This window comes from Salvelinus sp. IW2-2015, linkage group LG15 (assembly GCF_002910315.2).
Source record: "Salvelinus sp. IW2-2015 linkage group LG15, ASM291031v2, whole genome shotgun sequence".
Taxonomy (NCBI): Eukaryota; Metazoa; Chordata; class Actinopteri; order Salmoniformes; family Salmonidae; genus Salvelinus; species Salvelinus sp. IW2-2015.
In genome coordinates, this window is record NC_036855.1 from 25587252 (window position 1) to 25598815 (window position 11564).

At 40.6% G+C, this 11564-nt stretch overlaps 3 pseudogenes; 1 reads left to right on the forward strand and 2 right to left on the reverse strand.

Annotated features, from left to right (window-relative positions):
- Positions 1 to 1409: 1409 nt before the first annotated feature.
- LOC111973772 (polyubiquitin-like) lies at positions 1410 to 10172 on the reverse strand (annotated as a pseudogene).
- Positions 5820 to 8201, forward strand: LOC111974336 (peroxisomal membrane protein 2-like; annotated as a pseudogene).
- Positions 9095 to 9596, reverse strand: LOC112081249 (polyubiquitin-like; annotated as a pseudogene).
- Positions 10173 to 11564: the final 1392 nt, after the last annotated feature.

Genomic DNA, 11564 nt, shown 5'->3' on the forward strand with positions numbered 1-11564 from the left:
CKACAACGTCACAATTTGCGAAATAAGGATGCAGCCAGCACCAATGCAAGCCTGGGATGTGGGATGACATTTCATATTAAGTATCGAAATTATTTGGGTAGAACATTTACTTTTTGGTCTATTTTGAGAGACATGCTGCTCAAGACAGCTTGTGGTACTGTGTAACCATAGCAACGCATGTAAGCAAATGTCAGCGTATGCTAGCTAGTTTACAAAACGATAGCCCATTGTTAATGTTATTAAGCATGGGATACATGTGAACAATTGAACTGTTGTTCTTATAGATGTTCTAATAGTCATTTCACAACTGTTGAACAAATATTGGGCTTTGACAATGAATGTAGTTACCGTTAGCTGCCAGCCTAGTAAATTGGGCGTTCACTCACTGCTTAAAAATGACGTAGAGAAAAACGGGGCATTCAAGAGTGGGCTACGAAATTAATGTCAAAACGTAGTTTTCTTTGACCTTTGTCATTATAAATTACATATAATTAATAATTATATTGTTCTCTACAATATTATAACCTTAATATACTTGTACTTCACAGTGTTGCGAAAATAAAGGTTTCATAATGTATTTTTTTGCTAACGTCCTTTCTGAATTTCAAAGTAATCATCTAGTTTTTCAAAAGTATCTCTATTTTTAGTTTACATGTAATCAATTACACCCCAACCCTGTTTGTGGTTGACTCATAAGAGTATGGGGCTACTTTGATTTGCAAACTATGCCAAGGTAAATGTGTCCTTTGCCAAGACCTTTCCACCTTTCTCTCTGTCTTTTCAGCCTGTGAATGCCAGTGCAGCAAGCTGGGACAACCAGGCAAATTAACTGGTGTGGTGTTTAGGACTTTGGTCAAATGCTACACAAGGTGCTACACTAACGAAATCCTAACACATTCAATGTGTTGCTAACATGCAAAATAACTTATAACTGAAATAATAAGTCATAATTGTATTCTAACTGATATTTAAAATATTGAATTAATTGAAACACTTGAGTATGCTTCCTTTGTGCCAAGGTGTATTTTGGTTTGAGCAATGGTAAATACATGTTACCTATTCTTCATAGATGCACATTTATATTTGTATAATTTAAGATGAAGCAAAGAAAATGTGCTGTAGGAAATGAATAATAGTAACTGTTTCGGCCTTGAATCAACTAATTTAAAACCATCTGAACATGCAACGTTCATCAGACCATGAAACATTGTGTATATTGCTGACAAGCCGGCCTGTTGTTTCCTCATGTGGACTGCCTTGTGTCAGTTTGAGTCAACTCAACTGTAAATGTTACTGCCTGTCTCTATCATGTCAAATAAGGAGCAATAGCACAACGGACAAGAAACTGACCAGTACCTTATGTTGCTTTATCTTTCTTTGAGTTGGAGCATGACAATGATGGTTGACAGTTTTAGTTTTATACATGTTTATTACTTGATAACAATCTCATTAATATACGCTTATATCAGACATGCTTAATTTAAAGTTTACAATTGAATACAAATGTAGAACAATTCACATTTTTGTTCAAGATTGATTGCTTTTCTCTATAGACATGGAATGCATAATAAGTTAAGGGCTTCATGTTTCAGGTGGTTTCAGGTCGATCCTGGGTTTCTTCAGCCTCCCCTTAGACGGAGCGTCAGATGGATGGTGCTTTGGTTTGTGATGTTGTAGTACCCAGCCTCTGGCCATCCTCCAGCTGCCTACCCTCATGAATCAGCCTCTGTTGGTTGGCAGGGACTCCCTCCTTGTTTTGTACCTTGGCTTTGAACTGGGTTACAGTCTCACCAGGCACCACATCATATGTGTGTGTCTGGCCCTTTTCGTTTTTCAGGAACACCTGGATAGGAGGCGGCTCCGTAATCAGCACCATCACTTTACATCCTGAATGCAGGCCATAGTCGCTCAAAGTTTTTGAATCATCGCTGAGACTGATGTTGCTCCCATTGACACCTACCAGCCTCTGCTTTGTTGTGGGCACTTCAAAGTGTTGTTTAATCAAACTCTTGAGAGACCCCACGGTGGTGTGTGGCTGAACCTTCAGGGGAAGTGAGTTCCCGTTCAAAAGTGTTTTAGTGAGTTCCATGATAGATATCTGAAAGAGGATTTAATGTATTATTATTTGGTCTTACATTAGCATAGCTCAATTGAATGTTTTTGAATGAATTCGTTTAGTAACACTTTACTTAAAGTCTACAGTTTAATGCTTTATAACTTGTTAAAAGCATGTATGATCCTTATAATAAGGCTAACAATATGTAATGTTTGTCTCTATCCACACATTTCAGCTGACTCAAATGGCTGGTATATAATGAGAATCATTATGAGGGGATTGAAAGACTAAGGGAGTCATACACACTCATGACAAGTTATACTGTACAATGCATTATAACTTTGTATTTACCTACAGGCTTTAACATGACCATTTATTCAGCCCATTGTAATAACTAACACATTTTAAGATAATTTGCTTGATATGCTGTTAAGCTTTTTTTCTCCAGTATATTTCTGTAAGATAGGCCGTTTAGCTTAATAATGGAAAATGACTTACATGTTCAGTAGATATTGTTGAGAGTGTTGTTGTGAAGTCTTGCAAGTTTGTTTTAAGAAATACTGTTGGAAATCCGTTTGCTGACAATTGAAACTTATCCGATGAAAGATGATGATAGCTCTGTCAGTGTACATCTGAGCAGTCTATGTATATAACATCTGATCTGCCCCGCCCCTCAAATTGAGATTCGTTTTTCCTCTCTGTCTCGCAGCTTTCGGTTTCTATTATAAAATAATGATGTAGTCTGCTGCTGTTTGCAGAAGTTGAGTGCAATAAATTGTTTATTTGATATTGCCAATGACGACTTGCCCCAAAGATCACTCTAGCTCAGGGGTGTCAAACATTCGGCCCGCGAGGGGTTCCAATCCGGCCGCCGGTGACTAAAAATGAAACTACAGTTTCTTGACTGTCTGTCCAGCTCTCTAATAATCACTAGACAGCCGGGGAGCATCGACAATTCATAATTTTGAGGCAAGGAAATATTTTTTTTAGATGTCAGTGCTGCTCTCCAGACGTCGCTGAAGACCGAATGCGGCCTTCGGGGTAAAATGAGTTTGACACCCCTGCTCTAGAACATCCATATAATTAATTATTTAAATCGGGGTAAGCAAATATATAGATTCAGCCGCCGGCCGATTTTTGTCGGAGGATGATCCAGAGCCAGAACATAATTATAATAAGTTGTACACTACAAATGACCAAACTAAGACAAAAATTTGATTGTATTTAAAAATTTAAATAATTTCATACTTTGATTACATGAAACACGATCACATCTAGTTTCTATTCGTGGGAGTATTTGGTGAACAGATTTCTGCATAGTTCCGATGATTGTAGTCTTATTTTTATCAAAAACTTTGGGGGCCCAAAACGTATTGTGGCCCGGTTTGGCCCGCAGTCCGCCTTTTGCCGAACCCTGTTCTAGATCATTCCCTATCATTGAACCAGGTTCTAGATCATTCCCTATCATTCTAGATAATTCCCTATTTTTCAACACAGATATGTCAAACACCAGAAAGGAAAGAGAAACCTAATGCCTAAACCCAACCTCATTGGGAAAACCCAGGCCAGATGATACTAACAATGATGAACAATTGCAGGCATCTTGTGATACGTCAGACATACACTTTGTGAGTGCAGAGGGAATTTTAACAGCAATACAAATAAAAAGACTATACCCTGCCTCATCCTCCCCAAAATGATATCAAACATGTTTATTTTGTCAGTAGTTGAATCATGTCTTCAGACTACACATCTTAGTCAGACTGTACCCAAAGTTATTCACCCGTAGTTCTCTAGTACAAACAGTAACCAGTGGATGTACAGTAACTTCTATATTCTCCAGTAATTTATCTTCCCTCTTTTAATTTCTGCCTCTATGGATATTTCCAGGGGTCAATGACCTCTGTGCATTTGACTGACTTAATTCCAATGAGTCAGAACTGATGTCTGCCATGTCAGCTGAGGTAAGTGGTGTTGAAAGCAGTCAATCAGGTGTAGACTTCGAGAAGTATAGGTGTTTAGTGTTTGTTGTTGTTTCCTGTGCCAACCCATGAAGCTTAGCCTATTCTCTCACTAAGTCTGTGAGGACACCTTTCACCGCTGATGTCCTGTTAGTAAAATACAAGTCATTTTACATTACAGATGTGCCTTGAGGCAGAATTCTTGGTCATTCTAATTTCTGTCATAAGCAATGAGAGCAGAGAACGCTTGGGTGTTTATATTTTTTGCATTATGACTTAGCAGCAATTACAGTCATGGCGTAAGATGCTCCAATTTAACTAAAAAGGCAGATTGGGAAGGTATACCAAAGAAAATGTATTGCATACTTACACTACAACAGTGATTCTCAACTAGGGAGCCTCGGGGGGTCTCAGAGACTTTTCAAGGGCCTGGGGGGCCAACAATTTTCAGGCGGACGCTATTTGCATGACAGCCTCAAGAAACAAAACTAAAAACAAACAATCCAAAATATCTCAGTTTTAGTTTGGTACTATTTGAAATACAAAAACATGACATGCAGCCGATAGATGATGGAGGCAGTGTTTTGGAAACGGATGTAACCTTTGAGACTGACGACTGGAAGAAGGCAAGATGGCAAAAGACTAGGTGATGTGAGGCAAAAAGAAGGGTGCGAGGTTCAAACCCAAACCGACATCTGCGAAATACAAGCAGAGTACTTTCTTCTTTGAGTCAAGTACAGGAGAGATAATGCCATGTTCCGTTCCTGAAAACCCTGAGCAGTCGACGGATAGTGAACTCTCTCAAATTGAACCTAACAGAAGTGAAGAGGAAAAACCTGCGCCAACAGGTGAGGTGAAGGCTTCCGAGCCTCACACCAATGATCAGAAAATTGCCTGAGATGACTCTGCCCCGTAGGAGTATAATTAATGGAGAAAGTGGATCCATGCCTTTTGGCCGATCCGTTTGTGAAATCAGGCTGGGTGAAGAGGATGTTGGGTTCTGTCAATTCGGTCAAAGTATCCAGAAGTGGACTCGCGTTTCCCGACTCGGAATGAGAGCTGTGGCCTGCTTTTCTCTCCGGAGCAGAGCGCAGTTGAAAGGAGTGATACCAGGGGTGGCGTTGAGTGTTGAGGTGGATTGACTGAAGTTGAGGATCCTTGGTGTCTGTGATGCACGCCGTTTGGTGAGACGCAGACCCAGAGGGGAGCGCGAGACTGAGGAAACCCTGTCTGTCCTTCTGAGTTTTGATGTAGAGTATTTGCCTCTGAAACATGACCCGCCAAGCCGTGCTTCTTTACACCCGCCTGCTTAACCCGGAAGTCAGCTGCACCAATGTGTCGGCAGAAACACCGTTCAACTGATGACTGAGGTCAGCCTGCAGGCGCCAGGCCCACCACAATGAGTCGCTAGAGCGCGATGAGCCAAGTAAAGCCCCCTCGGCCAAACCCTCCCCTAACCCGGGCGACGCTGGGCCGAATGTSCGTCGCCCATGGTACTCACGGTCACATCCGGTTTTGACACAGCCTGGGTTCGATCCCAGGCTGTAGTGACGCCGCAACACTGCAATGCAGTGCCTTAGACCACTGCGCCACTCAGGAGGCCCAACATGCACCTTTTTTCAATATTCAATTGAATGTCATTGAGAAAATAAAGGTTTCATAAAGTATTTTTTTGCTAACATCCTTTCTGAATTTCAAAGTAATCCGAGAAGTAATCATTTAGTTTTTCATGTAATCAATTACACCCCAACCCTGTTTGTGGTTGACTTGTAAGAGTAGGGGGCTACTTTGATTTGCAAACTATGCCAAGGTAAATGTGTCTTTTGCCAAGACCTTTCCACTTTCTCTCTGTCTTTTCAGCCAATCAGCCTCTGCTCTGAGAACCCCCCTTGTCTTTCCTGACAACAGTTGCTTTTATCATAGTTACATTGTTTGAATTCACTTAAAGAAAACTTTCTTCAACTCTGACCACCACCATGACAACAAATAAATTGTCTACGTGTTTTTCAGTGGCATTCTCTCAGCCTTGGGAAATCTTCTATCTCAAGCATTGGAAGCAAAACGAAAGGCCAAAGAAGGGTCCCCAGTGAAGGAGATGGACATTTCAGGACCTGCCCGCTTTGCCATTTATGAGTGGGCATTGGGAGGCTCCCGAGTGGTGCAGCGGTCTAAAGCACTGCATCTCAGTGCTAGAGGTGTCACTACAGACCCAGGCTCGATTCCAGGCTGTATCACAACCGACCATGACTGGGAGTCCCATAGGGCGGCGCACAATTGGCCCAGCATCGTTCGGGTTATGGTTTGGCCGGGGTAGGCCGTCATTGTAAATATGAATTTGTTCTTAACTGACTTGCCTAGTTAAATAAAAGTTACATAAAAAATAGTGGTTAAAGTCATGTCCAAATCAATTCAATAAGGTTGTTTCTTGTTACAATGTAATCTATTGCAATTTACTGTCAATTGAACACAGCCATAGTATTTCCCTTGTTTTTTTTCAGGTTGCTCATTACTTTTACCAACTTATGGAGGTGTGATGCCTACCACTGTTCCCTACTGCATGGTCAAACGCTTCCTCTTGGATCGCCCTATCTTCGCCCCTGCATACCTGCTGGTTTTCTTTTGTGTTATGGACATCCTAGAGGTTAGTCAGCTGCCCCCTTAACGACTCTCCTGCACCATACACCTGAATTAATTCTCACTGCTTGGATCCGATAACCACCAAAATTGGTATTACTCTGTGTGGTTCAAACTTTAAGCAGGGACTGGTTATTAGTCTGTCAGTTTACATTTGCCCTTGTGAAATTATGCAGTACTTCTCAGACAGTTCATTTCCGTTAGTGGTTAATGAATTACTTTACAATCCAGACTATTGTTGATTTATTTCACCTTTATTTAACTGGACAAGTCACTTAAGAACAAATTCTACTGCTAACCTACAAAGCATTACATGGGCTTGCTCCTACCTATCTCTCCGATTTGGTCATGCTGTACATACTTATACGTACGCTACGGTCACAAGATGCATTATTGTCCCTAGAATTTCTAAGCAGACAGCTGGAAGCAGGGCTTTCTCGTATAGAGCTCCATTTTTAATGGAATTGTCTGCCTATCCGTGTGAGAGACGCAGATTCTGTCTCGACCTTTAAGTCTTTATTGAAGACTCATCTTTTCAGTAGGTCCAATGATTGAGTGTAGTCTGGCCCAGGGGTGTGAAGGTGAACGGAAAGGCACTGGAACAACGAAGCGCCCTTGCTGTCTCTGCCTGGCTGGTTCCCCTCTCTCCACCGGGATTCTCTGCCTCTAAACCTATTACGGGGGCTGAGTCACTGACTTACTGGTGCTCTTCCATCCCGTGCGCCTAGCCATGTACTGTTATAATCTCAACCCAGCACAGCCAGAAGAGGACTGTCTGCCCCTCAGAGCCTGATTCCTCTCTAGGTTTCTTCCTAGGTTTCTGCTTTTCTAGGGAGTTTTTCCTAGCCACCGTGCTTATACATCTGCCTTGCTTGCTGTTTGGGATTTTAGGCTGGGTTTCTGTATAGCACTTTGTGACATCTGCTGATGTAAAAAGGGCTTTATAACATTTGATTGATTGATTTACAATGAAGGCCTACCAAAAGGCAAAAGTCCTCCTGCGGGGACTGGGGCTGGGATTAAAAAATTTATAAAAATATAGCACAAAATACACATCACGACAAGAGAGACACCACAACACTACATAAAGAGAGACCTAAGACAACAACATAGCATGGCAGCAACACATGAAAACACAGCATGGTATCAACACAACATGGCAGCAGCACAACATGGTAGTAGCACAAAACATGGTACAAACATTATTGGGCACAGACAGCTATTGACATGCCTGTACATTCATTTTAATACATCCTAATGCTGTTTTAGGGTAAGAGGTGGGCAGACTCCAGAGAAAAGTGAATAGTAGTTATTGGCCTGCCTTGAAGATGAACTGGAAAGTGTGGATCCCCTTCCATTTCATCAACATCAACAATGTGCCTGTACAGGTGAACAGTTCTCATTGGCTTTTCTTTTAAGGATGCATACATTTGGAATGTACCGTGGTGCTCTGTTGCCAATCTGTGTTTTTGTGTTTTCAGTTTCGAGTGCTGTTTACCAAATTGGTGGCATTATTTTGGAATGCTTAGCTTGCATCTGTGAGGAAGTGAAGCCTCCCAAGATTTTCTCCCAAATGGATCAATGAAGAGGGCACCGTGTGTGTGTGCCTCAGGAGTTACATAATGTTACAAGGGCTGGCCTGTGAATGCCAGTGCAGAAGCTGGTACAACCAGGCAAGTTAACTGGTGTGGTGTTTAGGACTTTGGTCAAATGCTACACAAGGTGCTACACTAACAAAATCCTAACACATTCAATGTGTTGCTCACATGCAAAACAACTTATAACTGAAATAATAAGTCTTAATTGTATTCTTACTGATATTTAAAATATTGAATTAATTGAAACACTTGAGTATGCTTCCTTTGTGCCAAGGTGTATTTTGGTTTGAGCAATGGTAAATGCATGTTACCTATTCTTCATAGATGCACATTTATATTTGTATAATTTAAGATGAAGCAAAGAAAATGTGCTGTAGGAAATGAATAATAGTATGTTTCGGCTTGAATCAAACTAATTTAAAACCATCTGAACATGCAACGTTTAGGATTTTCATCAGAACATGAAACATTGTGTATATTGCTGACAAGGCCGGCCTGTAGTTTCCTCATGTGGACTGCCTTGTGTCAGTTTGGGTCAACTCAACTGTAAATGTTACTGCTCTGTCTCTATCATGTCAAATAAGGGAGCAATAGCACAACGGACAAGAAACTGACCAGTACCTTATGTTGCTTTATCTTTTCTTTTGAGTTGGAGTCATGACAATGATGGTTGACAGTTTAGTTTATACATGTTTATTACTTGAACAATCTCATTAATATACGCTTATATCAGCCATGCTTAATTTAAAGTTTACAATTGACAAAATGTAGAACAATTCACATTTTTGTTCAAGATTGATTGCTTTTTCTCTATAGACATGGAATGCATAATAAGTTAAGGCTTCATGTGACAGGTGGTTTCAGGTCGATCCTGGGTTTCTTCAGCCTCCCCTTAGACGGAGCGTCAGATGGATGGTGCTTTGGTTTGTGATGTTGTAGTACTCCAGCCTCTGGCCATCCTCCAGCTGCCTACCCTCATGAATCAGCCTCTGTTGGTTGGCAGGGACTCCCTCCTTGTTTTGTACCTTGGTTTGAACTGGGTTACAGTCTCCCAGGCACCACATCATATGTGTGTGTCTGGCCCTTTTCGTTTTTCAGGAACACCTGGATAGGAGCGGGCTCCGTAATCAGCACCATCACTTTAGATCCTGAATGCGCCATAGTCGCTCAAAGTTTTTGAATCATCGCTGAGACTGATGTTGCTCCCATTGACACCTACCAGCCTCTGCTTTGTTGTGGGCACTTCAAAGTGTTGTTTAATCAAACTCTTGAGAGACCCCACGGTGGTGTGTGGCTGAACCTTCAGGGGAAGTGAGTTCCGTTCAAAAGTGTTATAGTGAGTTCCATGATAAGTATCTGAAAGAGGATTTAATGTATTATTTATTTGGTCTTACATTAGCATAGCTCAATTGAATGTTTTGAATAAATTAGTTTAGTAACACTTTACTTAAAGTCTACTGGTGTAATGCTTTATAACTTGTTGAAAGCATGTATGATCCTCATAATAAGGCTAACAATATGTAATGTTTTGTCTCTATCCAACATTTCAGCTGACTCAAATGGCTGGTATATAATGAGAATCATTATGAGATGATTGAAAGACATAAGGAGTCATACACACTCATGACAAGTTATACTGTACAATGCATTATAACTTTTGTATTTACCTACAGGCTTTAACATGACCATTTATTCAGCCCATTGTAATAACTAACACATTTAAGAATTTGCTTGATATGCTGTTAAGCTTTTTTCTCTCCAGTTGATTTCTGTAAGATAGGCTGTTGTAGCTTAATAATGAAAAATGACTTACATGTTCAGTAGATATTGTTGAGTAGTTGTTGTTGTGAGTCTTGCAAGTTTGTTTTAAGAAATACTGTTGGTAAATCCGTTTGCTGACAATTGAAACTTATCCGATGAAAGATGATGATAGCTCTGTCAGTGTACATCTGAGCAGTCTATGTATATAACATCTGATCTGCCCCGCCCTCAAATTGAGATTCGTTTTTTCCTCTCTGTCTCGCAGCTTTCGGTTTCTATTATAAAATAATGATGTAGTCTGCTGCTGTTTGCAGAAAGTTGAGTGCAATAAATTGTTTATTTGATATTGCCCAATGACGACTTGCCCCCAATCAAAGTATGCCCAATTTGATTTAATTGATGTATATCACACTGAAATTTACAAAGATCACTGAAATTTCAAATTCAAATTCAAGCTGCTTTATTCACTCTAGCTCAGGTGTCAAACATTCAGACCGCGAGGGTTTCCAATCCGGTCCGCCGGTGACTAAAAATGAAACTACAGTTTCTTGACTGTCTGTCCAGTTCTCTAATAATCACTAGACAGCCGGGGAGCATCGACAATTCATAATTTTGAGGCAGGAAATATTTTTTTAGATGTCAGTGCTGCCCTCCAGACGTCGCTGAAGACCGAATGCGGCCTTCGGGTAAAATGAGTTTGACACCCTGCTCTAGACCATTCCATATAATTCATTATTTTAAATCGGGGTAGGCAACTATATAGATTCAGCCCCCGGCGATTTTTGTCGGAGGGGATGATCCAGATGCCAGAACATAATTATAATAAGTTGTACACTACAAATTGACCACAACTAAGACAAAAATTTGATTGTATTTAAAAATTTAAATAATTTCATACTTTGATTACATTGAAACACGATCACATCTAGTTTTCTATTCGTGGGAGTATTTGATGAACAGATTTCTGCATAGTTCCTGATGGTTGTAGTCTAATTTTGATCAAAACTTTGGGGGCCCAAAACGTATTGTGGCCGGTTTGGCCGCAGTCCGCCTTTTGCCGAACCCTGTTTCTAGATCATTTCCTATCATTGAACCAGGTTCTAGATCATTCCCTATCATTCTAGATAATTCCCTATTTTTCAACACAGATATGTCAACCACCAGAAAGGAAAGAGAAACCTAATGCCTAAACCCAACCTCATTGGGAAAACCCAGGCCCAGATGTTACTAACAATTATGAGGAATTGCAGGCATCTTGTATACGTCAGACATACACCTTTGTGAGTGCAGAGGGAATTTTAACAGCAATACAAATAAAAAGACTATACCCTGCCTCATCCTCCCCAAAATGATATCAACACATGTTTATTTGTCAGTAGTTGAATCATGTCTTTCAGACTACACATCTTAGTCAGACTGTACCCAAAGTTATTCACCCGTATGTTCTCTAGTACAAAAGTAACCAGTGGATGTACAGTAACTTCAATATTCTCCAGTAATTTATGTTCTCCTCTTTAATTTCTGCCTCTATGGATATTTCCAGGGTCAATGACT